The sequence below is a fragment of the Lolium rigidum genome, chromosome 7, assembly GCF_022539505.1.
Source record: "Lolium rigidum isolate FL_2022 chromosome 7, APGP_CSIRO_Lrig_0.1, whole genome shotgun sequence".
Lineage (NCBI taxonomy): Eukaryota > Viridiplantae > Streptophyta > Magnoliopsida > Poales > Poaceae > Lolium > Lolium rigidum.
The window spans coordinates 358,179,645-358,205,247 of NC_061514.1; the positions used below are offsets into that span (position 1 = coordinate 358,179,645).

Consider the following 25,603-nt stretch of genomic DNA (forward strand, 5'->3'; position numbering starts at 1 on the left):
AGCTAGTTTTTTAATTCTAACTAGCAGGGTGACCCGCGCATTTGCGCGCCTAGGTTTTCTATGTGCTATTATGGAGCAACTTATAGGCAAAATAGTCAGTGCTACAACTCAGATGCATTGCTTTCTAGATAGTATTAGACCTATCTAAACTGTAATCTTAACTACTCCGTCCATCGCATAATATAATACTATGTTACTACAACCAATATATGAGGGTATATTGATTGTAATAACATCTTAGATTACATGGCAGATGAAGTACTAAATAAATGCAGAAATTATGTATTTGAGAAAAAAGATCTTAAATTCCATGAAAATGATCAACTTAAATTTTCAACGGGAAAATGATATAAATTTCCAAGCTGGCCCTTTTAACAACCTTAAAGAGAAAGCACCGGAAAAACAGAGATTAGGGAAACTACTCCCCATGCCAAAAATTTACACGGTCCACGAATTACCAAATATTGGATTACATATTTTATAGTGAAGTCCCGACCAAAGATTCTCTGCGGAGATGAGACCATGCCTGCAAAATAGCACCAAACATCAATAATTAATACTTCCTACAATATAAATGCATTATTCTTGAAGGTCTATATAAGCATAGTATCATTCTAAGGTCGAACATTCAGATGACTCATCAGCTAATGCTAAGTTGTGACAGTAGGGACAATACAAAATAAATTCATGTAATAACATAACCTTTCTATCGTAAACTTGGTCCAAAGCTTACAAATTTAGTTTTCTACCTGATCCTTTGACTTTCATCGCTCACAGTTTTGCACCTTTTGGGTGATCTTAGAGTTGCCTTCGTAGCCTTCTCTTTAAAATCACCATGTAAATATTTCATATATATTACTACATGTGATTTGCAAAGAGTTCACTCCTCCTGTATGAATCCTATATAGGAGTTTTGCACCTTTGAGGAGTATAATTTTAAGAAGTGGCAGAAACCCCTATCAAACTAAAAGCTTCCTGCAGCAACATAGGTGAAACATTACCAGACATGAGAGGTGCAAATCTATCTTCAGACCTAAACATCAATAAATATATACATGACTTATTACCAAACTTGATCGCTGGAGAACAGAAGGTGATGCAGCTGTCGGTTTCGCCGTGCGCCGCCGGTTGCTTGGCGTCCTCATGTCCTTGTTCTAATGCTACACATGGCAAACTTAGTATTTTCCTTCGCTTTCATCATCCCGCAACTTCACCTTCGTTGCTATTTTTATCTCGATTGTTGTCAATTGTAAACTCATGCCCTAAAACTAAACCGAGTACACCGTCAATTTACTTCTGAGCCTATTGGCAGCCGGTCCATCACTTACCTTGGAATTGTTTGGCCTAGAAAAAGATGCACAAAGAATCTCATCAGTTTCATGTTTAGCTCATACAGAGTGTCAAATTTCTATTGATGCGACATGAGCAATCAAGGCAATTTTCATTTGGTTCTATGTTGAAGAATTGGACATTTTGGAGACCTGAGCTTGTCAGTTACTTAATTGGGACTACTTGTCTGTCGAGCTGGAGAATGAAAGATGGCCAACGAACTGAATCGTAAAGTCAAGGATGAACTACTGCGTCACCAGTTCGGTAGTCCCCTGTAGTGCCTCCATTGGGCAGGGTTATTGAGGATGACGGCTGCTCACCCTGCTTAAAGTTTCTGTCAGTGTACCTCCACGTTTGCTTTCCGGACTATTATGGCCTTGAAAATAAATGGTGGATTACCTGATACATGGAGTCCCTTGCTTCACCGACTATTGCTGCCCTAATTTTGGAGAGCTAGGAAGTTATGGCCAAATCGTTTTGCGTTATATAAATAATTTGCATATCCTTTTTGCAAGGATGATATTTGTACAACAAAAATCATTAGGAAAAATGATTAGCATGGATGCATGGATGCATGGATGATCTCTGCATATAGATGCGTAACTGACCTCCTGCAGCGTAACTCCATGTGGGACCGCTGATCAAGCTAGATAATCAAAAGTCCACCCTGCAGCAGGAATCACCAGTTCACCACCAATGGAATATATCTTTAGTAGGACAGGAAACGAAACGCATCCAGCTGCTGCTTGATAGATCGATTGGCTGAATCACCAATTGCAGACTTTTTTCCACGTAAAGGAAAAAAAAAAGAGTAAAACCTAGTTACCTCTTGCTCGATAGTGCTGCAAACAAATCCAATCAGATAGTGCACTCAAATCTCAACTATTGCTAATCCGAGATATCAGGCCGCTAGGGATTCTAGGCGCAGTTCATCTGATTACCATGTCAAGGCAGAAGCTTGCGTCCATGATTTTGGCAACACGGCTCTCACCATCCATGACTCTTAGATTCCCGCTGCTACCAACCAATCTAATAGATCCAACCTTGATCGGCTCATACAATCTGGCAGACATTGCCATGGTTGTTAGATCAATGATGTAGCTGACTTCCATTGCACCTCAATATCAAGACGACGTAACACTATTTAGCTATGGACTTCCCTCTTTGCAAGATCGAAAATTAAACACCGGTACTCCTAGTTACCAGCTGTCACATGATACAGACTTCCGCCACCATCCATAACTCTTCTTGGTCTTCTTTATCGTTCTAGGATAATCGTCCCTGCTGATCACTCTCCGGGAAGCGCCAGTCGAACTCGCCGCACATAATCGACAGGAAGGCCATTGGAGATGCTTTTCTGTTAGGATTTTTCTGGCGACGTGGGAAGCGGAAAGGAAGCAGAAAAGATATGACGGCCCCGGCCACGTTTGCGGGTCTTTTAGGTTTTGTGGATGGATGGGTTAAATCTGAGACGTTCTTCTTCTCCTGTTAAATCTGGACTGTCCTTTGTCTTTCGTTTTAATAATTAGATACAATAAGTATTGCTGTTGCGATCCCTGGCTTCTCAGAGGTTTGACGGTGCGCGCATCGCCCGTGTGGGGCCGCCACCGCCCACCCTTTTTTTTCTGCGTTATCATCTCAGGTCTCAACTCGGGCTGATCCATTCGTCACCGCAATTGAGAGAGAGAAGAGCGGGACGGAGCTGTAGCATTGCCGTCCACCTCGCCGGAGCCGGCGACGCCGTGGCTCTCCGCGGCGGACAAAGGGACGGCGAACGAGCCACCGACGGGAAAAATACTTAGGGTGGGTGCGGGTGTGCAGGGTTCGCCGCCGCCGGAGATGAACGGGTTGCGGCGGACCTTGGGGGCGCTAGGGGCTGTGGAGGACCGGCGGAGGTGGAGCTTTGGGCAGTGCAAGGCGGGGGCGTTGGTGGTAAGTTCTTCTTATTCCTCTTCGTTCTAAGATGCCCCTGCAGGCTAGGGTTCCCGGCGGGCGGCGGCCGCCCCTACTACTCTCGCCCTCACGACCACCCACCAATGGAGTCCACCATGGAGAATGCCCAGTTGCCCACGTAGTGGGAGCGCCAAGCTGTCTGGAACCGGCGCGATTACTAGGGAGAGTGGTGGTGGCGGCATGGAGGTGGTGCCGTGGGGGATAGCCGCAGTTGCTGGGGCAGAGGTAGTAGTGGACATCGGCGTCGGCGCGTCGCGGATCTGCTGCGTGAAGGCTACTGAGGGGACGGCCTGGGAGAGCAAGGTGCGCATGTAAGGATGTCTGGGACCAGCCCTGTGGATCAACATGGTGCGCATGAGCGATGATGCTTCCTTGGTCCCTCCACCATGTCAAGGAGGCCTACATGTGCGGCTTCTGAACCAGTAATTTCCACCCCCTTCGTCAATTCTGCACTAATCCACCCATCCTCCTAGCTCTTTTCTCCATCCAAGTTCCATCCCTTGGTTTAGGGCTTTAGGCTGTCGAAAGGTGAACACTAAATTTTCTACTGATCTAGATATTATAGTGATGCTAAGTGCTATAAAAAGGGTAAAAGATTTCTTCAAAGAGATGGCAAAGTCGAATTAAAAATTGGAATATTAGAGCTTAGCTAATTAAAATATGCTAATATATGATACAACAAATGGTGTGCAACTTGCAGCAAATTAGTTCAGAGCTGATACAAAAATAGCTTTGATAATTTTCTATTGTCAGCATCTCAGATACTAAGGTTTTATTTTCGTGCCATTCCACTTGGTTTCACTATATGCAGTAGTTGCAAATTTATATATTGTGACGTTACCAATTAGTCCACATCGTTTGTTGGTAGTGAACAATTCTTGGCTATGGGGTGTCTCCTACCTAATTTCCTTTCTTATTTGAGAATATAGTCCTGCTGCAAATTCATTCAGTTCTTCTGCATTTTCTCTCAAAAATATAGAACCACATATTGTGGATGAATCAACTCTTGGTGCAAATACATATTATGAATTTAAAAATTCCCTTACTGCGATACCAACATCAACATTGACACTAGGGTTTGAGGGCCATGATGGCCATTTATGCAACCGGATGAGTTTCCTCTGCTGATGATAAAAACATGGACATCAACTCTAGGTTTTAAGGCCGCCATGGCCACTGATGCGTGTGTGGCTACAACATAAGGTGTATGTGATTTTAATCAAATCATTTATATCTTGGTTGGAGTTCTGATTTGTCTACAAACCCCATCAACGTTTACTTTACGTATTTTCAATGTCACTGGTTATCTTATCCGTGCCATTTTTGCTCCTCATTCAGCAAAATCCATAGAAGCAGAAGCTGCTTAGTAATGTATTCAGAAAGTTTTTGTTAGTTCAGTACTTGCAAAAGGTTGCTCCATTTTGTCTGTAAGGTTGATGCTTTCATCGTATTTTCAGTAATATAGTTTCTTTTTTATGATATCTTCTATACATTAATATTATGTCTTCGGTATAACCTGCTCACAACTCATGATGTTCAAGAATAAACTTTAGCTGGACTTGAAGGAAACACGTCAATCCTTCCTAATTCACATCTCTTATTGTCTTGAAGTATCTACTTCGAAATGAATATGCATGGTACATATCTCTGTTGAAGACAAAGAGAAATATCTCATAAGAAGATCAGTACTTCTGGAAAGTTGAGCTCACTTGTTTTAGTTGTTTTTTGTATATCTCATAAAAAAATCAGTTTTTTTAAATCTTAGATCCAGATTAGCAGCTTGTGAACTGGCCATGTTAATGTTACAGAAAATGATACGAGCTCACTGGAGCAAAAAAATCAATTTTACTACAATTTTGCCTGCCATAGCATCAACACAGGTTTTGTCGGAATGAATTTAATTATGTCCTAATTATTAATGTTTACATTTAGATGTGTATCTTACTTTCTTTCTAGAGGATATGTGTTATCGAAGGCCACATGTAGGCAGAGATATTGTGTAACACTCTAAAGTTTGATGTTCTATAGCGGATTCTTTTCCACAAAATAAAATTAATGTTTGTACCTTTCACATGTACCCGTCATTCTGAAGTTTGATGTTCCCAAAGGATTTCTTTTTTACAAAACTTGGTGTATATCTGTATCTCTGATATATTCATTGGAATGTTTTTTTATTTTACTTCTGCTTTGTCAAGGCCATAAATATGTTGAGGCTAGGAATATTCAGCTAGGAAGATGGGAGTAGAAGAGGAGCAACGCGAGATGGCTTGTGCAACATGAATAGAGCTGCCGCTCCAACCAGAGGTGAGCTACTTCATCTTTGACTTTTTTTTCTGGTATTTTAGACATGATTTTACAAGGAGAGAAGGATATGCTTCTCTGGTGCACTAAAATTAGTCCTAAATAATTAGCTTCCATATGGAATTGTTGATGCCTGCAACTGATAAGATCCCGAAGTTTACTTATTAGTTGTATACTTTTATGATATTGTAGATGAGCTTGATCATTGGATGGGTTTATTTGATGCTGATGGGGTGGCGGTATTGCCCGTCGTGATTTTGTGGAGTCGTTAACGGTCATGCTTAATAGATGTAATGTGTTGGTTAAGCAGTTCAGGATGACATAGGTTTCTCGCTGGCGAATTGAGCTTGCTGCTCAGCTATTCGGCATTAGAATTGCCGGGTCTCATTCGATCGATCCTAATGCCTATAGGCCCTCCTATGACACTTCAGTCGTCCGTCTTGATTCTTGGTGATTTTGATGAAAGGATATAACCTTTGCAAATCGCTCTTATGTTTTGCAGTATCCTTTGCTTTTCTACTTATAGTGATAAAGGTTTTTTGGGGGTATGGAAGTATGTGAGTGTTGATGGTGGTGTATCTGGTGGTCGAGCTGAAGTTAGTATGTTGTAGTATTATACTGTTACAAATATCGTTATAGCATGGGTTCTTAGATAAGAAATTTCAGAAAGAAAAGTGATGTTGTTTTTTTGTTGAAACGACAACAGACAGTCTGAACATCATGCTATTATTTTTGCTTTTATCCACCATTTGGCTTATCCACCTGTGCTAATCTAGAGTGTATTTCCGTTATAGAGAACAAGCTTGTGAACTTCAGGCATTGTATATCTCTCCAAACCGCAGGTGCGGTACTTCTATCTCCCTGTAATTTTTATGTGCCTGGATTTACAGAACCTTGAGAGAGCGCTGGGCAATGAACTGAATCCTCTCTGCATACTTAACTCACGACACTCAGGTCGGTGTCACTGGTTGTACATGTTTGCATCCACCATGCGGGTGGCCACCACCACAAACTACTGTGGAACCTGGACCCTTGGGATGTGGCCTCTCTTGCGAGTCAGGAAGAGATGGTAGAATAGAAACGTAGGGAGATGGACTGTCGAATCAGAAAGTAATTTCTGCTACCTAACAGGAATGAGCAAATTGAATTGATCTCGAAGGCTTTTATTTTGTATTCTCATGATGATTCTACGAGGGGTCGGTTATACATCTGTGGCGCGTTAGCAAGTGCTAAATAAGTCTATCGTGTGTTAATTCAGTTGTGATTCAAAGTTTCATGCTACATAGCTTTTAAATTGGCATTCTCTTAGTTCAGTTTGAGTGGCAGTATAAAAAGTTGATCCGCCTTGCCAAGGACAAAAAGTCGAGCTCCTTATTGATGCCTCTTGTGTGTATCCTTTTTTTAGTATGATTCTAGACTTAAATATTCTTTTTCTAACTACAACTGTTTACTTAAAGGATTGCATGCCACAAGGACTTCAATAGTTGCAGTTATCCTATTGATAGTCTTCACCAATGCCCATGCTATCAACATGTATGGTTGCATACCTTACATTTTTCTATTTGGAAGGGCTATGGACCACAATCAATTGAACATAAACGGGGGCTATGTATGTTGTTGTGAAGCCTAAATTTTAAGTCTGTTGTTTAGTCTCCAAGCCCTATACACCAAATACTAAGAACTTCGATAGTGGGAATTCTGCAGATGGTATGTTCTGAACTTATAGGTGAACTTGGAGATGTTCCTATGGATCTCGATTATATGAAATGTTTCCTTGGTTGGCATTTCATGAGTTAATGACTTTCGTACTTTTCATGCGTTCTAATGTCTTCATGTTTTCCATCTCAACTTACTGCTTTTCCTTTTGGCAGGATGTAGATTCAGAACACTTTGAGACATCACCTCTTTATGCCAAAGGGAATTGATGATGAATTGATGATGATGTGACAACATGAAGCTAACAAGGTCTAGCAGATAATTATAATGCAGTGACGAGTGAAAATGAGAGAGCACTACCAGAGAAATGCTACATAACTTTTTAAGTGGCATTATGTTAGTTTAGTTTGAGCGCAAGTGTAAAAGTATGTCTTTCTCACATCCTTAAAAACGTTAAAAAAAAGAGCCCTTCACTGATGATTCTTGTGTGTATGAGTGTATCCTCCGGTTTTACTTACGATTGTAGACTTAGCATATTCACTACTATAGAACAATCAATTTTATCTTTATCAGTGTGAGATGGACAAGAGACGATTACATCACTGACATCATATGCACGCATCATGTTTTTTGAGTTAAAGTATAGACTGCACGTGATATATAGACCAGGTTCTTATTTATTGTGGTCATGTAGTCCACTATGATATATCAGACGTATAGATGTATTTGAGTGAAACAACGTTTGGCAGGCGGCGCGGCGAAGCGCGCTTGCCCATCTAGTATAATAGATAGATAGATAGATTCATGTACCCTTCCTTCCAATTACATTTGAAATAGAACTTAGCCCAGAAATAATTCAGTATATGGTTGCACACAAAGATAATCCGTGGATCGTTGGAAATTGCCATCGTACGTAGCTACCATGTCTCTTATGCAGACCTGTGAAAATTGGATTGGTGGTAGTGTGTACACTTCATGCGGTAGGCACTTCATAGAAAACACCCATTTAATATAATTTTTCTCCTTTGGGCAGTAATCAAGAGAAGAAAAAACACATGATTCAAAAGTTTTAACATATGCATGGTTCTTGTGTAGTGGTACCAAGCTCACGTGTGGGAGGAAAATACTCCCACGAGCTTCATTTTGTAGTCACTAAGAAGGATCCATACATGCTTACTTTTTCATATTCATGTTTTTAACTTGTTTCAATCTTGGTCAAACCTAAGATTTGACCAAAATTCAAATAGGCATAAAAATTCAGAAAAATGAAAAAAATGAAAAACCAAAGCACATAGCCTTCTTAATTATGTCATACTGTAAGCATTCAAGTTGATAAACAAGATCTAGACATATTTGAACCAGAAAAATCATGTATCTACCCCTAACCCTAAACTTTGTCTTGTGAAGTCAAGCATGAAGAGAAGTGGTCTTTGGTTTCAAACATAGAAATTTTAATAACCTCCCAAGTGCTTCATTTTGGAGTGACTAAAAAGGATATATGCTTACTTTTTCATATTCATGTTTTAAACTTGTTTACCTCTTGGTCAAACCTACGATTTGACCAAGATTCAAATGGGCGGAAAATTCAAAAAAAACATAAAAATGAAAAACCAAAGCACACTGTCTTTTTATGTCAAACCTAGGATTTAATCAAGCATGAAGAGAAGTGGTTTTGGGTTTCAAACATGAAGAGAAGTGGTTTTGGGTGTCAAACATGGAAATTTCAAAAACCTCATAAAATGACATAAGAAGACTATGTGCCTTGGTTTTTCATTTTTTGATTTTTTTTTAAAAAATTATGCCCATTTGAATCTTTGTCGAATCCTAGGTTTGACCATGGTTTAAACAAGTTTAAATCATGAATATGAAAAATTTAGCATCTATCCTTCTTAGTCACTCCAAAATGTAGCTCTTAGGAGGGTTTTTGAAATTTCCATGTTTGAAACCAAAAACCACTTTTCTTCATGCATGCTTGACTTCATAAGAATGCTTACCATATGTTTGAATTTTAAAAGCATATATTCTTCTTATGTCATATAGTAAGCATTCAAGTTCATAAACAATGTTTGGACATATTCAAACCGGACAAATCATGTATCTACCCCCTAACCCTAATCTCGGTCGATTTTATGAAAGTCAAGCATGACGAGAAGTGGTTTTTGGTTTCAAACATGGAAATTTCAAAAACCGTCCCAAGAGTTACATTTTGGAGTGACTTAAGAAGGATAGATGCTTAATTTTTCATATTCATGTTTTAAACTTGTATAAATCATGATCAAACCTAGGATTTGACCAAGATTCAAATGGACAGAAAATAAAAAAACAGCAAAATGAAAAACCAAAGTACATAGTCTTCTTATGTCATGTAGCTAGTAAGCATTCAATTTGATAAACAAGGTCTAGACATATTCAAACTAGACAAACCATGTATCTACCCCCTAACCCCTAAACTCTGTCTTATGAAGTCTAGCATGAAGAGAAGTGGTTTTGGGTTTCAAACATGGAAATTTCAAAAACACTCCCAAAAACTTCATTTTAGAGTGACTAAGAAGGATACAAGGTTACATTTTCATTTTCATATTTTAAACTTGTTTAAATCTTGGTCAAACCTAGGATTTGACCAAAACGTTCAAATGGGCATAAAAATTCAAAAAAATTAAAATAATGAAAAACCTAGGATTTGACCAAGATTCAAATGGGCATAAAATTTTAAAAAAAATGAAAAAATGAAAAACCAAGGCACGTAGTCTTCTTATGTCATATAGTAAGCATTCAGTTAATTTGATAAACAAGGTCTAGACATATTCAAACCAGGAAAACCATGTATCTACCCCTAACCCTAGCTAAACTCTGTCTTATGAAGTCAAGCATGCATGAAGAGAAGTGGTTTTTAGTTTCAAACATGGAAATTTCAAAAACCTCCCAAAAGCTTCATTTTGGAGTGACTAAGAAGGATCCATAGGAAACTATGTACTAATACAGTATAATAATCACCCGAGTTATTAGAGCAACAAGTCTGTCACTTACGTGTGGTTCCCATGCGTGAGGTCCCACACTTCAGTGAGCACAAGTCACGTACGCTAGGTAAGCAAACTCCCAGCCATATTCTTTGTCAAGCGAGATGCATCAAGACTCTCTCTCTCTCTCTCTCTCTCCAATTATCCACCTCCGTTGGCTGCCGGTTTTGGCAGGGCGTTTCTAGCTCAGCTCGGAGGCCATGGTGTGCAGGCTCTTTAGCCATGGCGATTTGGTCGCGCCAAGTGGTTCGTGCCCGGCTGCGACGAGCATCAATCCGGACGGTGGCTGTGAAGGACCCGATCGCATTTCTTGCTTTCAGCCTGGGGTCTACCATGTAAATCTTAGGGATTTAGACGTAATTTCCTATTTATTTTGTGTCATGCTGTAAACTGCTCTCTGATGCGTATTGGAAATCTGGGTCCTTCAGGATCGTTCGGTTGTCCCTCCAACAAAAAAAAACATCTCTCTCATTCTCGGCCTCGCTCGCTCGCACCCTCTGCGCACTGACAACCCTGCACAACAGTCAAATCACCCGAAAAAATGTAGACACCATAAATAAGTGGGGCCCCGTGACTGCTCTCCCTTCGTCTCCTCCCGTGTGATCCCTCTTCCTCCGATTCCCGACCTTGCGGAAAATAAAAATGAAATGAAAGAGTTTCACTGGACGGGCAAACACATGTGCTGCCTAGTAATAATAATAAAAACGTAAAAAAAATTGACCTACGAATCTATTAATAAGTTAAACTAGGGTTCTGCACAGTACTACGGATCAATTTCAGAAAATGCAACTACGGGGTTCGATTTTGGCCTGCTAATATAAAATTAAATAATCTGAACTAGTATTCCTCTAAAAAATCATTTTGGTATGCATCGTTTGGTATTTTTGATAGCAAGAGTTCTTACTCCCTCCGTTAGCAAATAGTCTTCCTTTTCATGTTTATGAAGTCTAGCATGAAGAGAAGTGGTTTTGGGTTTCAAACATGGAAATTTCAAAAGCCAAGTTAACTCATCTATCAATTGGTACATTTTGGTTATATTCAAAATTTTACTTGAAACTTGTTGGTCATGCCATTCTACTGCTTGGCTAACACATTTTTCAGCTCGGGAAGGTAGGGGAAGGGGGCATGCATGATGCTACCCTGAATTTGTGGGACCCCAAAAACTTGCAAATACGAGCGATGCATCCAAAAGAAACACTCGTCCCCTCCCCGCATGATTTTGCCCTACCTAAATTTGAAGTCAAGCCAAAGGTGGTTCAAAAAAGGCAATCAAAAGGCATGGATTGTTCATCATTTCCTACATAGCTAGGGAAAATACCATACTGCCATACTAGTGTTTTAGAAAATAGCCCTTCAAATAGTTTGGCAACATGTTTATCAACTTTAATGCTTACTATGTGACATAAGAAAACTATTTGATTTGGTTTTTCATTTTTCTGTTTTTTATTTTATTTTTCTGCCATTTGAATCTTGGTCAAATCCTTGGTTTGACCAAGATTTAGACAAGTTTAACACGTGAAAACGAATAAGTAAACATGGATGCTTCTTAGTCACTCCAAAATGTACCAACTGATAGATATGTTAACTTTGCTTCATGGATGTAAATGAGTTAACTTGGATTTCCTACCCTTTGAATCCATAGGAAACTTTGTTCTAATGCACTATAATAATCAATCGAGTTTTTACACCAACAGGTCTGTCACTTACGTGTGGTGCCCTGATACGTCTCCGACGTATCGATAATTTCTTATGTTCCATGCCACATTATTGATGATATCTACATGTTTTATACACATTATATGTCATATTTATGCGTTTTCCGGAACTAACCTATTGACGAGATGCCGAAGGGCCAGTTCGTTGTTTTCTGCTGTTTTTGGTTTCGAAATCCTAGTAAGGAAATATTCTCGAATTGGACGAAATCAACGCCCGGGGTCCTATTTTCACACGAAGCTTCCAGAAGACCGAAGAGGATAAGAAGTGGGGCCACGAGGCGGCCACACACTAAGGCGGCGCGGCCTGGGCCTTGGCCGCGCCGGCCTGTTGTGTGGGGCCCTCGTGTGGCCCCCTGACCTGCCCTTCCGCCTACTTAAAGTCTCCGTCGCGAAAACCCTACCACGTTCGACGAAACCAGAGAAAACCTTCCGCAGCCGCCGCCATCGCGAAGCCAAGATCCGGGGGACATGAGTCTCCTGTTCCGGCACGCCGCGGGACGGGGAAGTGCCCCCGGAAGGCTCCTCCATCGACACCACCGCCATCTTCATCAACGCTGCTGTCTCCATGAGGAGGGAGTAGTTCTCCATCGAGGCTCGGGGCTGTACCGGTAGCTATGTGGTTCATCTCTCTCCTATGTGCTTCAATACAATAATCTCATGAGCTGCCTTACATGATTGAGATTCATATGATGATTCTTGTAATCTAGATGTCATTATGCTAGTCAAGTGGATTTTACTTATGTGATCTCCGGAGACTCCTTGTCCCACGTGTGTAAAGGTGACAGTGTGTGCACCGTGTGGGTCTCTTAGGCTATATTTCACACAATACTTATTCACTGTTATGAATGGCATAGTGAAGTGCTTATTTATATCTCTTTATGATTGGAATGTGTTTTGTATCACAATATACCTGTGTGCTACTCTAGTGATGTTATTAAAGTAGTTTATTCCTCCTTCACGGTGTAATGGTGACAGTGTGTGCATCGTGTAGTACTTGGCGTAGGCTATGATTGTGATCTCTTGTAGATTATGAAGTTAACTATTGCTATGATAGTATTGATGTGATCTATTCCTCCTTTCGTAGTGTGAAGGTGACAGAGTGCATGCTATGTTAGTACTTGGTTTGGTTATGTTGATCTGTTATGCACTCTAAGGTTATTTAAATATGAACATTGAATATTGTGGAGCTTGTTAACTCCGGCATTGAGGGTTCGTGTAATCCTACACAGCTTAGTGGTGTTCATTATCCAACAAGAGGGTGTAGAGTCTAGCATCTATCTATTTATTCTGTTATGTGATCAATGTTGAGAGTGTCCACTAGTGAAAGTATGATCCCTAGGCCTTGTTCCTAAATATCGCTATCGCTGCTTGTTTACTTGTTTTACTGCATTTATACCGCTCTGCAATATTACTACCATCAACTGCACGCCAGTAAGCACTTTTCTGGCGCCGTACTACTGCTCATATTCATTCATATCACTTGTATTTCACTATCTCTTCGCCGAACTAGTGCACCTATTAGGTGTGTTGGGGACACAAGAGACTTCTTGCTTTGTGGTTGCAGGGTTGCATGAGAGGGATATCTTTGACCTCTTCCTCCCTGAGTTCGATAAACCTTGGGTGATCCACTTAAGGGAAACTTGCTCGCTGTTCTACAAACCTCTTCTCTTGGAGGCCCAACACTGTCTACAAGAATAGAAGCACCCGTAGACATCAAGCACTTTTGTGGCGCCGTTGCTGGGAGGAAAGGTAAAAGGCACTCATACTCCGGTCCCAGGTAAAGTACTTTTCTGTTGCCGTTGCGTGTGTGCTCGAAGCTATTTCCTTTAGATCCTGCAATTGCATCTTTTTGTTTCTTGTTTACACTAGTTAGGCATAATGGACAACAATGAGCTTCTTATTCTATTTCCTGATTTAAGACATGGATGGTTTGATGCGAAAATTAAAAAACTCATGGAACATATTAGTATGAACACTTTGAATACCATTGTTGCTAATGATATAGAAAGTTCTAAGCTTGGGGAAGCTGGCTTTGATGAGCATGATATTTTTAGTCCCCCAAGCATTGAGGAGAAAATTTACTTTGATGATACTTTGCCTCCTATTTATGATGATTATAATGATATTGGTCTTTTAGTACCGCCTACTATGGAGGATAAGTTTAATTATGATTACAATATGCCTCCTATATTTGATGATGAGAATAATAATGATAGCTACTTTGTTGAATTTGCTCCCACTACAACTAATAAAATTGATTATGCTTATGTGGAGAGTAATGACACTTTTATGCATGTGAATAAGAATGCTTCATGTGATATTTATATTGTTGAGTTCGTTCATGATGCCTCTGAAAATTATTATGAGATAGGAAAATATGGTTGTAGAAATTTTCATGTTACTAAAACACCTCTCTATATGCTGAAATTTTTGAAGTTACTCGTGTTTTATCCTCTTATGCTTGTCACTTTGTTCTTCATGAATTCATTTGTGTACAAGATTCCTTTTCATAGGAAGCATGGTAGGCTTAAATTTTTTTTGAATTTGCCTCTTGATGCTCTCTTTTGCTTCAAATACTATTTCTTGCGAGTGCATCATTAAAACTGCTGAGCCCATCTTAATGGCTATAAAGAAAGAACTTCTTGGGAGATAACCCATGTGTTTATTTTGTTACAGTACTTTTATTTTATATTTGAGTCTTGGAAGTTGTTACTACTGTAGCAACCTCTCCTTATCTTATTTTATTGCATTGTTGTGCCAAGTAAAGTCTTTGATAGTAGGGTTGATACTAGATTTGGATTACTGCGCAGAAACAGATTTCTGTCTGTCACGAATCTGGGCCTAATTCTCTGTAGGTAACTCAGAAAAATCTGACAATTTACGTGCCTGATCCTCAGATATGTACGCAACTTTCATTCAATTTGGGCATTTTCATCCGAGCAAGTCTGGTGCCATTTTAAAATTCGTCTTTACGGACTGTTCTGTTTTGACAGATTCTGCCTTTTATTTCGCATTGCTTCTTTCGCTGTGTTGGGTGGATTTCTTTGTTCCATTACCTTCCAGTAGCTTTGGGCAATGTCCAGAAGTGTTAAGAATGATTGTTTCACCTCTGAACATGTGAGTTTTTGATTATGCACTAACCCTCTAATGAGTTTGCTTTGAGTTTGGTGTGGAGGAAGTTTTCAAGGGTCAAGAGAGGAGGAGGATGATATACTATGATCAAGAAGAGTGAAAGCTCTAAGGCTGGGGATGCCCCGGTGGTTCACCCCTGCATATTTCAAGAAGACTCAAGCGTCTAAGCTTGGGGATGCCCAAGGCATCCCCTTCTTCATCAACAACTTATCAGGTTTCTTCTCTTGAAACTATATTTTTATTCGGTCACATCTTATGTACTTTACTTGGAGCGTCTGTTTGTTTTTGTTTTTGTTTATGTTTGAATAAATTCTTGTGTGGGAGAGAGACACGCTCCGCTGGTTCATATGAACACATGTGTTCTTAGCTTTTAATGTTCATGGCGAAGGTTGAAACTGCTTCGTTAATTGTTATATGGTTGGAAACGGGAAATGCTACATGTAGTAATTGGTAAAATGTCTTGGATAATGTGATACTTGGCAATTGTTGTGCTCATGTTTAAGCTCTTGCATCATATACTTTGCACCCATTAATGAAGAAATACATAGAGCTTGCTAAAATTTGGTTTGCATAATTGGTCTCTCTAAGGTCCAGATAATTTCTAGTAAAGAGTATGAACAACAAGGAAGACGGTGTAGAGTCTTATAATGTTTACAATATGTCTTTTATGTGAGTTTTGCTGCACCGGTTCATCCTTGTGTTTGTTTCAAATAACCTTGTTAGCATAAACCTTGTATCGAGAGGGAATACTTCTCATGCATCCAAAATCCTTGAGCCAACCACTATGCCATTTGTGTCCACCATACCTACCTACTACATGGTATTTCGCCGTCATTCCAAAGTAAATTGCTCATGTGCTACCTTTAAACAATTCAAAAGCTATTATCTCTTACTAGTCATTAACCCGTGCACCTGCTGCACGGGCTAGCTATTTGTGAAAACACATGCATATCTTAGGTTTGAATGATTTTTATGATTTTTTATATAACATATAAATAGTTTTCATCAATTCAAATATAATAAAATGTATAGATACATATTTTATAATCATAACATATGCCAAGTCTTGTATCCAATATATATCTATCGATCTATATATATGTATAGGTACTTCTTCAGTTAGTTATTGATTATAATATTTATATTTGTATTTTTAGCTTTATCAAACGTATACAATATTAATATATGAGTATCAGGTTTATTTTCTTGGTCTAGATTATTTTCTGAAAAATATATAAATTTGTTCGATTAGTCTCGAGCAGTATTATGACTTGTATATCCAGTATTTCTGAATTTTTTTGCAAGCGAGGATTTTTTTTGGTGATTATACTTGTGTTGTCTATTTTTTTTAAGAACTCCAAGTAGTATTCTATATTTTAAATATAATTCGGTTGAATTTTCATGTAAGATACTACTACAGGTACTATTAACTACTCACTGATTATTAAATCGTCGCCATAAAATCTTTGCCACACATACACGAACCGACTTATAGTATATATCCCACACTTCCTTGTATATATAGAAATAAAAATAAAGATTCACTTTCTCCCCTTCCTCTCCTTGGTTTTGCTGTTCCCAATCTGAATGTCGGAACTTCTTGGTGATGCTGTGATTCACGGAGCAATAGCTGATTTCGCAGATGTAGAATCCGTGTCTGCGCAGGCCTTGTCTTGGAGGGTCTTCTTTTTCCGCACTCGCCTGTATCCTGGAGCAGGACGCGCTCGTTGATGGCGCGATGCTCTGTCTCCCACCGTACGGTGACGCCAGCTTCAGGTATTACTATCCACAATCGCGTCAAGTCAGCTTGCTTTGGGCCACTTGCTGGTTGCTTTGCTATTAATCGCCATCGTCGTTGGTTCTCATCCAGTGGTGCTGGTGGTCGCCGTCGCTCCGCGGCGAGCTCCTCCCTGTGTAGTCGGTCTCCAGCATCTGCGCCCCAGTCGGCCGGCCGGCGAGGTTGTGCCGCACACTTGGATTTTCCTCTGTACGGATTCCATCTCCAGAACTCAGAGGTCCTCCCTCCGTCGGTCCAAATCCTACCTCCGCCAAGTCGTGCTGCCGCGAGCGCGTGGGGCAGCCGTGCTCACCCGACTTCGTTTCTAGCGGCAGCGCCCTTCCAGGAATGGCGCTGCTGAGGATGCTCAGGTTCTTGCCGAATGCCTGGCCAAATTCCTTTTGCTGTATGAAATCCAAATCCAAATTCCCTGAAGGTCAGTGCTAAGTTTTTGTGCTGTCTCTTATTATAAACTGATTTGTTCTTTTAATATACTACCAAATTGCAAGTATTGTCCATAGAGCAATGAATTATGTACTCTCCCATGAAATATATCTTACAGTTGTAGACATGTTATTTACTTACATAAGAGAAAGACATGACCTGGATGAAGATGTCGCGCACGGTGATTCTCAGGTTCTTGCCCACTCTCACCAACTTGGATGTCAACACTTAACTGCATGCAAATTCAGATCAAAATACCCTAGTATCAGTGCTACTTATTTTTTATGTCTTGAATTATCAAAAAAAAAAATTCTTGTAAACTGCTCAAATTCTAAGTCTTCGCCATATAGAAGTGGTTTTGAGACTTACAGAAGATAAGGCCTTCAGCTGGCATCGAATATTCTCAGCGTGTTTGTTCCTCTGCTATACAACGACCCTGCTAGATGTCAGTTTTCTCTTTATTCCATATATACTTAGTTAAAAATCGAAGATACGTACCTATTGTTTAAATCCTGTTGGTCGCATCCCCGACGCCGCGCAGCGCTCCAACAATGCCGCCGTGTTCCTATTGTCCATCAATTCCCTAGCGCTCGTGGGCTCCGGTGCGGACTCCAGATGATACGGATGACGTGGCGGCCGTATTTTGTCGATCGTATTCAGAGTGGATTCGAACGCTCAAAGGAAACAAATGAAATGAAGTTTATAATGTTGCTGCTTCAAACGGAAAACATATCAATGTACATACCTGCGTTTTACACCAGCTATATATAATTATATACACTATGAGATGAAGTTTGTAAGTTGCTGTTTTTTTTTGAGCTTCTATGAACCACTTTCCTAGCTGTGATCAGTGTTCGTACCTGAGTTCTACACCAAATGTATATGATTATATACACTTAAATAGTCACCTAATGAAGAAATGCCAAACTGAAATTAAGCAAGAAACTTCAGTTCTTATTTGAATATATTTAGCAACATTAGCAATGAAAGTCAGTACCATTTTGCTAGAGCACTCCTCTAAAGCAGATGAAGGAATTTGAGTAGCGGAAAATTGTTATGAATAGATTAAAGAAAGAAAGCAGTGTAAAAGATGCTGACCTTTTCAGAATTTTGCGTTGCTCTTTTCAGATTCGTCAATAGCCATGTAGGTAGCAGTGTGCCAATCTATACCGGGGAGAAGATATTACCTGAGTGTCAACCATATAAATGCATGACATGGACTATGCATATACATAGAGTAAAATAGAAATATTGTAAGCTCTGTTTCAGTAAAGAAGCTGAGATTAGAACTGGAAGTCCATGTGCAATAGACCGGTATTTAAATGTAGCCACATAGGTCTGCAAATATATATGATTAATACATTAAAATCCATACTAAATTCCTTTGTAAGAACCGTACATTTAATGAAATAAAAACCATAATAATTTCCTTCCTAAGAACCGTACATAGAGTATTGTATATATATATTCTAAGTTCTCTTGAACTAAAGTATCTCTTTGTACACAATATTTTTCGCCATATTATTTTGTTGAGATTCTTCATCTGAGATGAGAACCTTAAGTCCATCTCTACTTGTGACTCGAGACACTGCTACATAGAGTTGGCCATGTGTGAACACTTGCTTTGGCAAATATAGTCCAACATGTTTTAGTGACTGTCCCTGGCTCTTATTTATCGTCATTGCAAAACAAACTGATATTGGATACTGCCTTCTCTTCAGTACAAATGGCCATTTTGATTCATTTGGTGACATAATTATTCGTGGAATGTAGACCTTATTTCCAATGTTCGTCCCTGTTATTATTTGAGCTTCTATGAACCACTTTCCTAGCTGTGTTATAGTTAGTCTGGTGCCATTGCATAATCCCTCACTTTGATTGATATTTCGCAAGAGCATTATTGGTAGGCCGACTTTCAGCCGTAATATGTGGTCCGGTGTTCCAGGGAATTTCAAACTATTCAAGAACTCGATGCATACATCTGATCTCCATCTTCTGTATTGGACATTGCTTTGCACACCGTATCTGAGCTTCGGTATGTTACCTCTTCTCCATCAATTCTACTCATGATGTAATTATTTACCTCATTTACCATCTCGTTTCTTGGGCATAATATTGCTCTTTCTTCAAGGTATTTTCGATCCGTGTAGTTAGTCCATAGGTCAGGATATGTGCTGTTTATGATTGTTTCCAACTGGTTCCCTCCTTTCTGCAGGAGTATATTTTTAGGTATATGTACCCATGCCTCGTCTTCCTCATTTCCTATTAACCCATCGCCTATGTTCAGAATCCAGTCCGCAAAATCTGCAGTCCTCTCTTGTTCCTTTGGAGTATCTATTAGTGCTGTAACACGCATGTTCCTAGTGAGCTTGTATTCCTCAAAGTGCCTCCATAAGTAGGAGCGTTTTAAACATGCATCAACAATATGAGACCTTCGCCCTTTGGGTATTACTGGAAGGATTTGTCCGAAGTCACCCCCCATCACTACTCGTCATTCCTCCAAATGGTCTATCTCTGCTATTCTCATTTGTAAACCTTAGGATGTCTCTCAAACTCCGGTCAAGTGCTTCAAAGCAATGTTTATTTGCCATAGGTGCTTCGTCCCATATTATTAATGATGTTTTCTTTAGTAGATCTGCAAGATCGGATCCTTGCTTGATGTCACATGTTGACTCGTCGGTGATGTTGAGCGGGATGTGAAATCTTGAATGTGCTGTTCTCCTCCTGGTATAAGAAGCGCTGCTATTGCACTCGGATGCTACTGCTAAGACTATTTTTCCTTCTGATCGGAGGGATGTTGTGATTGCCTTCCACAGAAATGTTTTCCCTGTCCCACCATATCCATTTACAAATATCAATTTCCCAAGTTTGTTACTGACCGACTGTACTATTTCATCATAAGCTTTTTCTTGTTCTGGATTCAACTTTGCAACTAATTCCACTTTCTCTATTTGAAGAGAAGCTCTGTCATAGTTAAGCTCTTCACGGATCAACCTGTTTTCTAGACCTTGCAATGAGTTTCTATCTGGTAAAGGAATTCCTTCATAGTCTTTTAACGACTTTCCACCTCTCCTTAGCAATGTCTCTATCTCTATGAGGGTGAGATTTTTTATTTGTTCGGCATCAAGCTTAAGTGCTTCAAAGTTCAAAATTCTCCTCCGACACCGTTCTATGTCCTCGGAGAGTAATTCCCATGCAGATTCCCACAACTTTCCTGGATCCGACACTTCACAAAATAGAAGTATTGTGCAAAAAAGTTGTCGCATTTGGTATGCAGAAGCCCAATGTGATGCTTCTTTAATACAATCATCCCACTCTCTATCATCATCGAGCAATCCAAGGGCATAACACGCTGACTTATAACTTGGGTGTATAATACCATTCACTTTTTTGATGTCTTCAAATGATTTACATCCTTTGACAATGTTCAGTAGTATTCTCATGTAATATTTCTCACCACTTGCGGGGTGGGCATAGTAAATCCTCCCAATAGATCGTTTCCCGCCTTGTCTTGGTTTCCATTCTTTTGTTTTTGCGTGCCATGTCCACTTAGTTGGAAACTCTGCGTATGTTAGATCATGAGCATCCTCATACAGCTGATTAGCGGTCATCCATTCGGTGAACATTGTTTTTTCTATGCCAGGTCGAGACACAATTTTGTCAATGTCGGTTGAGTCCGGGAACACGACCATTTGTTCATCCGGAAGATGGAACTGCAATCTCTGTACAGAAGGTTGTCGATGCTGAAGTTCAAATCCAAATATGCGCCAAGATGCTTCACTCGCGGATAGGTACCGTGCATCAAGGTACATTTGTATCTCATCATATTTATTCCCGAACTCAAAATTACAGTTGCTCTATCCTCCCCTTTATGTATGTACTTGAATAAGTACTTGATAGATCTCGACTTATTGCACCACTCTACATTTATGTGTGCCTGGTACTTGACTATGAGGTCCCTATTGTATGGAACAACATAGCTGCTATCTAGTTCTACTCCATTTTTTTGTACTGTCTTTCCATCATCCCTTCTTCTGTATACAGGAAATCCTTCTTCATCGATACTTGTTTCCTCACAGAACTTCTTTGGAAAATGTTTTGAGCACTTTCCATTGATCATGCAAGGTGATTTGTGATTTGCTTTTCCACATGGTCCATGCATCATGAAATTTTCAACTGCCATGTAACCTTCTGGGTCCTCATCCTTGTCTGGAATCTCAGCTGATATGATTTTGTCAATATTTCTGGGGCTAGCATCCCTGTCTGTCGGATCAAGAAATAATAGTATATGTGCATGAGGTAGACCTCTTTTTTGGAACTCGATGGTGTAGACAACTGCAACAATGTGTGGTGTTAGTTTGACATATAATTTTTTGAATGGTTCATAACAAATAATGATACGAAAAATTGAACTTCTATACTTTCAGAATCGACACGCTAAGGTGTCAAGCTGGGGTAGGAAATGGTTAAAATCGGGGTGGACTTACTTGCTATTGCTTTTCCAAACCGTTTCTTTTGTATATGTCTTCTATAAGTTCATTCAACTTTATCATGAACACTCTATTTACTATATCTGGACGATCTTCTGGTTTTTGGCCTGGGATGAAGTCCAGCATGGTCTGTATTTCTGGCCACTTTGGGTTGCATGTGAAAGTGATAAATAGATCTGGATATCCAGCCCATCGACATATCGCCATAGCATCTTGGTAGTACTGCACTTTATTTCTACGACTTCCATTATATGATGAAGGTAGTATAATTGTTTTACCTACTTGATCAGATCTCGTATCACCATTATCAATTGCGTCTTGCAGGCCGCTATATAGCTCCGTCCTAAGTGTGCCTTGATGCGTCTTGTACCAATTCAGCCTCCACTGCTCAATGCATGCTGCTGCGTCTACTATGAATTGAAGGAACAACTTGCCACTCATTTGCAGGACCACCGATTGATTTAGTCGCTGCTGGATACGATATGCATAATACTCCATCATGGTAACATGCTTTCTTTTTCCTGTGCAACCCTTTATGGGTTCCAATTCTATTTCTGGTCTGAAACCGTCTTCTCCATAAGGGAATAACAACGGGTATTGCATGGACATAAAGCTTGGATGAAGTTCAGAAATTCTCTGGAGTTGTTTGTCTTTGTTTTCTACTATTATATCACGTTCAAAACTTTCTCCGGTCTGTTCCCCAACTATCAGTGCAGCTATTTCTGATGCAGTTGGTAGGTTGTATTGTCTTCCATCGTTTGATCTTTTACCGATTAACCGCAACCTAACACTTTCCAGATCAGATTGCTTGTACCTATCCCTTGCCATGCGAAATGATTTCACTAACTCATTGTGCTCATCAAGCATTTCCAGTAATCCAGAGACAATTCCTTCATCAAGCTGTGTTTTTCTTTCCTTTGACGTTGATGCCTGCATTCTGTTCTTTACCTCATTCTCAGTATCACAAATGTACAACTGAGCAAACTTTGGACTTCCTTTATCTTTAGGTAGCAGTGTGCCAATTTTATGATAGTTTGCACCATTCAAGCGAAAAACATAAGGGGCACCCCCTTGTCTGTTAATCTCGTAGTCAATCTGGCCACCCATTGAAGTAAATGCGAACATTGAATTATAGTTCCTGATATTTTCTCTATAATTTGACGAATCTCCCTTTTCATTAGACTTCAGTAGCTGCTGAAGGTATGCTTGGTGGCTTTTTCAATGGTGGCAATTTAACTTTCCCTTCCTTGCAACAGAGTCCGAATGTCGGCCTTGATTTGTTCGTGTTATGCTTGCTTCTCTCTTGATGCCACATTATAGCTTGACAGTATGGGCATATGCAAGTTGGCTTTCCAAAATTCGAAACTTCAGTTGGAGGGCTCAGGATTTACCAACTTTTTTCATTGCTTGTAACTTTATTCTGTTTTCTCGAATTGACTTACTCATCTGTCTTCTTCCAATCAAATCACTATCTTCAAAGTCTGTGGCGAAACTTCTTTTTTCTGAAGCATGTACATCAACTGTTGGGTCCTCACTATTTTTGCTCTGTACCAACCTTGCACGCTTGCTACACTGATTTCCATGAACCGTCTGCTTCCTCTTCGGTGGGTTTCGTTTATCTGGACCTGTTGAAGTCCTGCAACATTACAAATGCCTTGTTCTTAGTCCTTTGTAAAGGACACTTACTAATGGGCATGATAATAATAATGTTAATAGTGATAGTGGGCACCTTTCTTTCTCCTTGTTTGATGTTTTAGCATGCAGTTCTATAGAATGATTGTTGGATATTTCCTGGATGGAAAAGGAATTAAAGTTGATCTGCATACCATACTTGGCAAAATTAGAATACGATCATAAGTATATTATTACCTTTTTTCTTGTTTGGTCAGGTACATCATCAGTGGATGTATATATGTGTGTCAAAAGCCTGCAATATATTTTTATAGTGATCAGTTATATCTACACGCTATAACACACCCCTGGGACTATTTCCTTGTTAACACGCAATGCAAGGCATTACCTTCCATTCTGATGATGTACTTCATCTTGCTTGACATGCATATCCGATTGGTTACATGTAACCTTTAATAACTTTGGGCGCTTGATATATTTGTCTTTATTTGGAGGTTGACTTCGCTTCAACCGAGCTTGTCTGCATACAGTATTTCGTAGATTATTTGCAGATTACTCTACTGTTTTTAGACACTATAGATCTGGTAGATAATATAAATTGCTTGATAATTCACCTGATGTTTTTGCCTTCCCCTATGTCATTATTTTCTGGATTTTCCTGAGAATTTGAGAAAATCTAATTTGGAGCATTAGGTTAATATATTGAAGGATGCGTGGAACATCTTTTGAAGAAAATGATGGAATTATCTTCGTAAAGTTGTACCTTTGTTTTGTCAGGTGATGCATCTTTCTTGCCCAAGATAGTACCCCTGCATGTGTTATGAACTATTAGCTGCAGTAGTGAAAATATTAAGATGGAAAAAAAATCGATAGGCTCTATTAGAACCTTTTCTTTTCCAAATATAAGATGAAAATAGATTGCATATTATACTAAGAATCATATGTGCACACTTTATTTGCAGTAGCCTCGGCCACCATTATGTAATTTACCTTTGGTTGGTCTTATTTCCTTTTTGTTGCAGAGGCACATGATTCTTCGACATGGAGGCCGAGGCTATTGCTGCTGAGTTTAGAAGTTTTGATCGATCCCTTTGCAACAACGTAGAACTTTTTTGTCTTCTCCGGACCTAATGTATAGTGCTGTAAAATCATGGACGCTCATAATTATAGAAACACCAACGTGAGATAAACATGAATTACAATTACAATAACCTTGATCCCACCTTGTGCGTTTCTTTAGTCTCCTGTCCGTCGGAAGATCTGGAGTATTAATGGGTAAAAAGTATGCATAGATATTCTTATATAATAATGGCAATCAGACGTGTTGGCGTTGGACTCTGCAAGACTTGTTTATCATGGACTGTATTTAATTATTATATCTGGACGCGTGTCTCAAATTCATGTTCACACCTATCTGAGTCGTGTTCAACATGAGAACTTGTCTAACAGGAACACCAAAACTCCTATTCTTTGAGATATAATATAGCTGATGTAATACGGGCATCCATATCTTAGTGTGGTGCAGGGTAATCTGAATTTTCTAATCTAATAATTTTAAATCTCTAGTAAATATTTTTTCTTGAATTTTAATTATGAATTTATAATAATATGTTGTTTTGTTAGTATATGTGATTCTAGATTTTCTTTGTTTTTTTTTTGTGAAAACTTGTCAGACTTAGAATCTCTTAACTCTTAGTCGGCACCAAGATCAATTACCAATTCATGCAAAACTTCACATTTTTTCTAACTCCGAAATAAGTAGCTACATCATTGTGAACTTTTTGTTTGACACATACGGCATGAATTTTTAAAATCGATTGATAATTATCTAATGCTCACTTAGACACTCCCTAAATCAAAATGAATATTTTCTTCTAAGCTCAATTAGTCTAATATTGCCATGTAAAAACTTATTCAACAATTTTGAAGGAGTAAAATTTCAGGGACACAACTGCCATCGAGATCAATAACTTCAAACGCTAACTAAAGTTTTGCATATTTGTAGGTTTTGTAGCAAGCCATCTGGTTCTACTATGGATGGCTAGACCTGATGGTTGCACTTCTCTTCGTCAGCTTATCTATCCTACTTAAAGCACAAAGATGCTTTGGCTTGACATTTAGGTATATTGGTAAGGCCTATCTTGTTTTATATAAATT

At 39.4% G+C, this 25,603-nt stretch overlaps 2 long non-coding RNA genes across 4 annotated transcripts; both read left to right on the forward strand.

Annotated features, from left to right (window-relative positions):
• The first annotated feature begins 3,220 nt into the window (after positions 1–3,220).
• Positions 3,221–7,811, forward strand: LOC124675707. The gene is made up of 4 exons (XR_006993387.1): positions 3,221–3,704; positions 5,478–5,586; positions 6,378–6,425; positions 7,455–7,811. It is a non-coding gene; the product is annotated as an uncharacterized LOC124675707 (long non-coding RNA).
• Positions 7,812–21,108: 13,297 nt separating this feature from the next.
• On the forward strand, positions 21,109–24,663 carry LOC124678495. Of its 3 annotated transcripts, XR_006994508.1 has the most exons (5): positions 21,116–21,130; positions 21,369–21,449; positions 22,139–22,316; positions 24,140–24,223; positions 24,469–24,663. It is a non-coding gene; the product is annotated as an uncharacterized LOC124678495 (long non-coding RNA). The 3 variants fall into 3 exon arrangements; XR_006994509.1 differs by lacking the exon at positions 21,369–21,449 and having other exon boundaries at positions 21,109–21,130; XR_006994507.1 differs by lacking the exon at positions 21,116–21,130 and having other exon boundaries at positions 21,170–21,449.
• Positions 24,664–25,603: the final 940 nt, after the last annotated feature.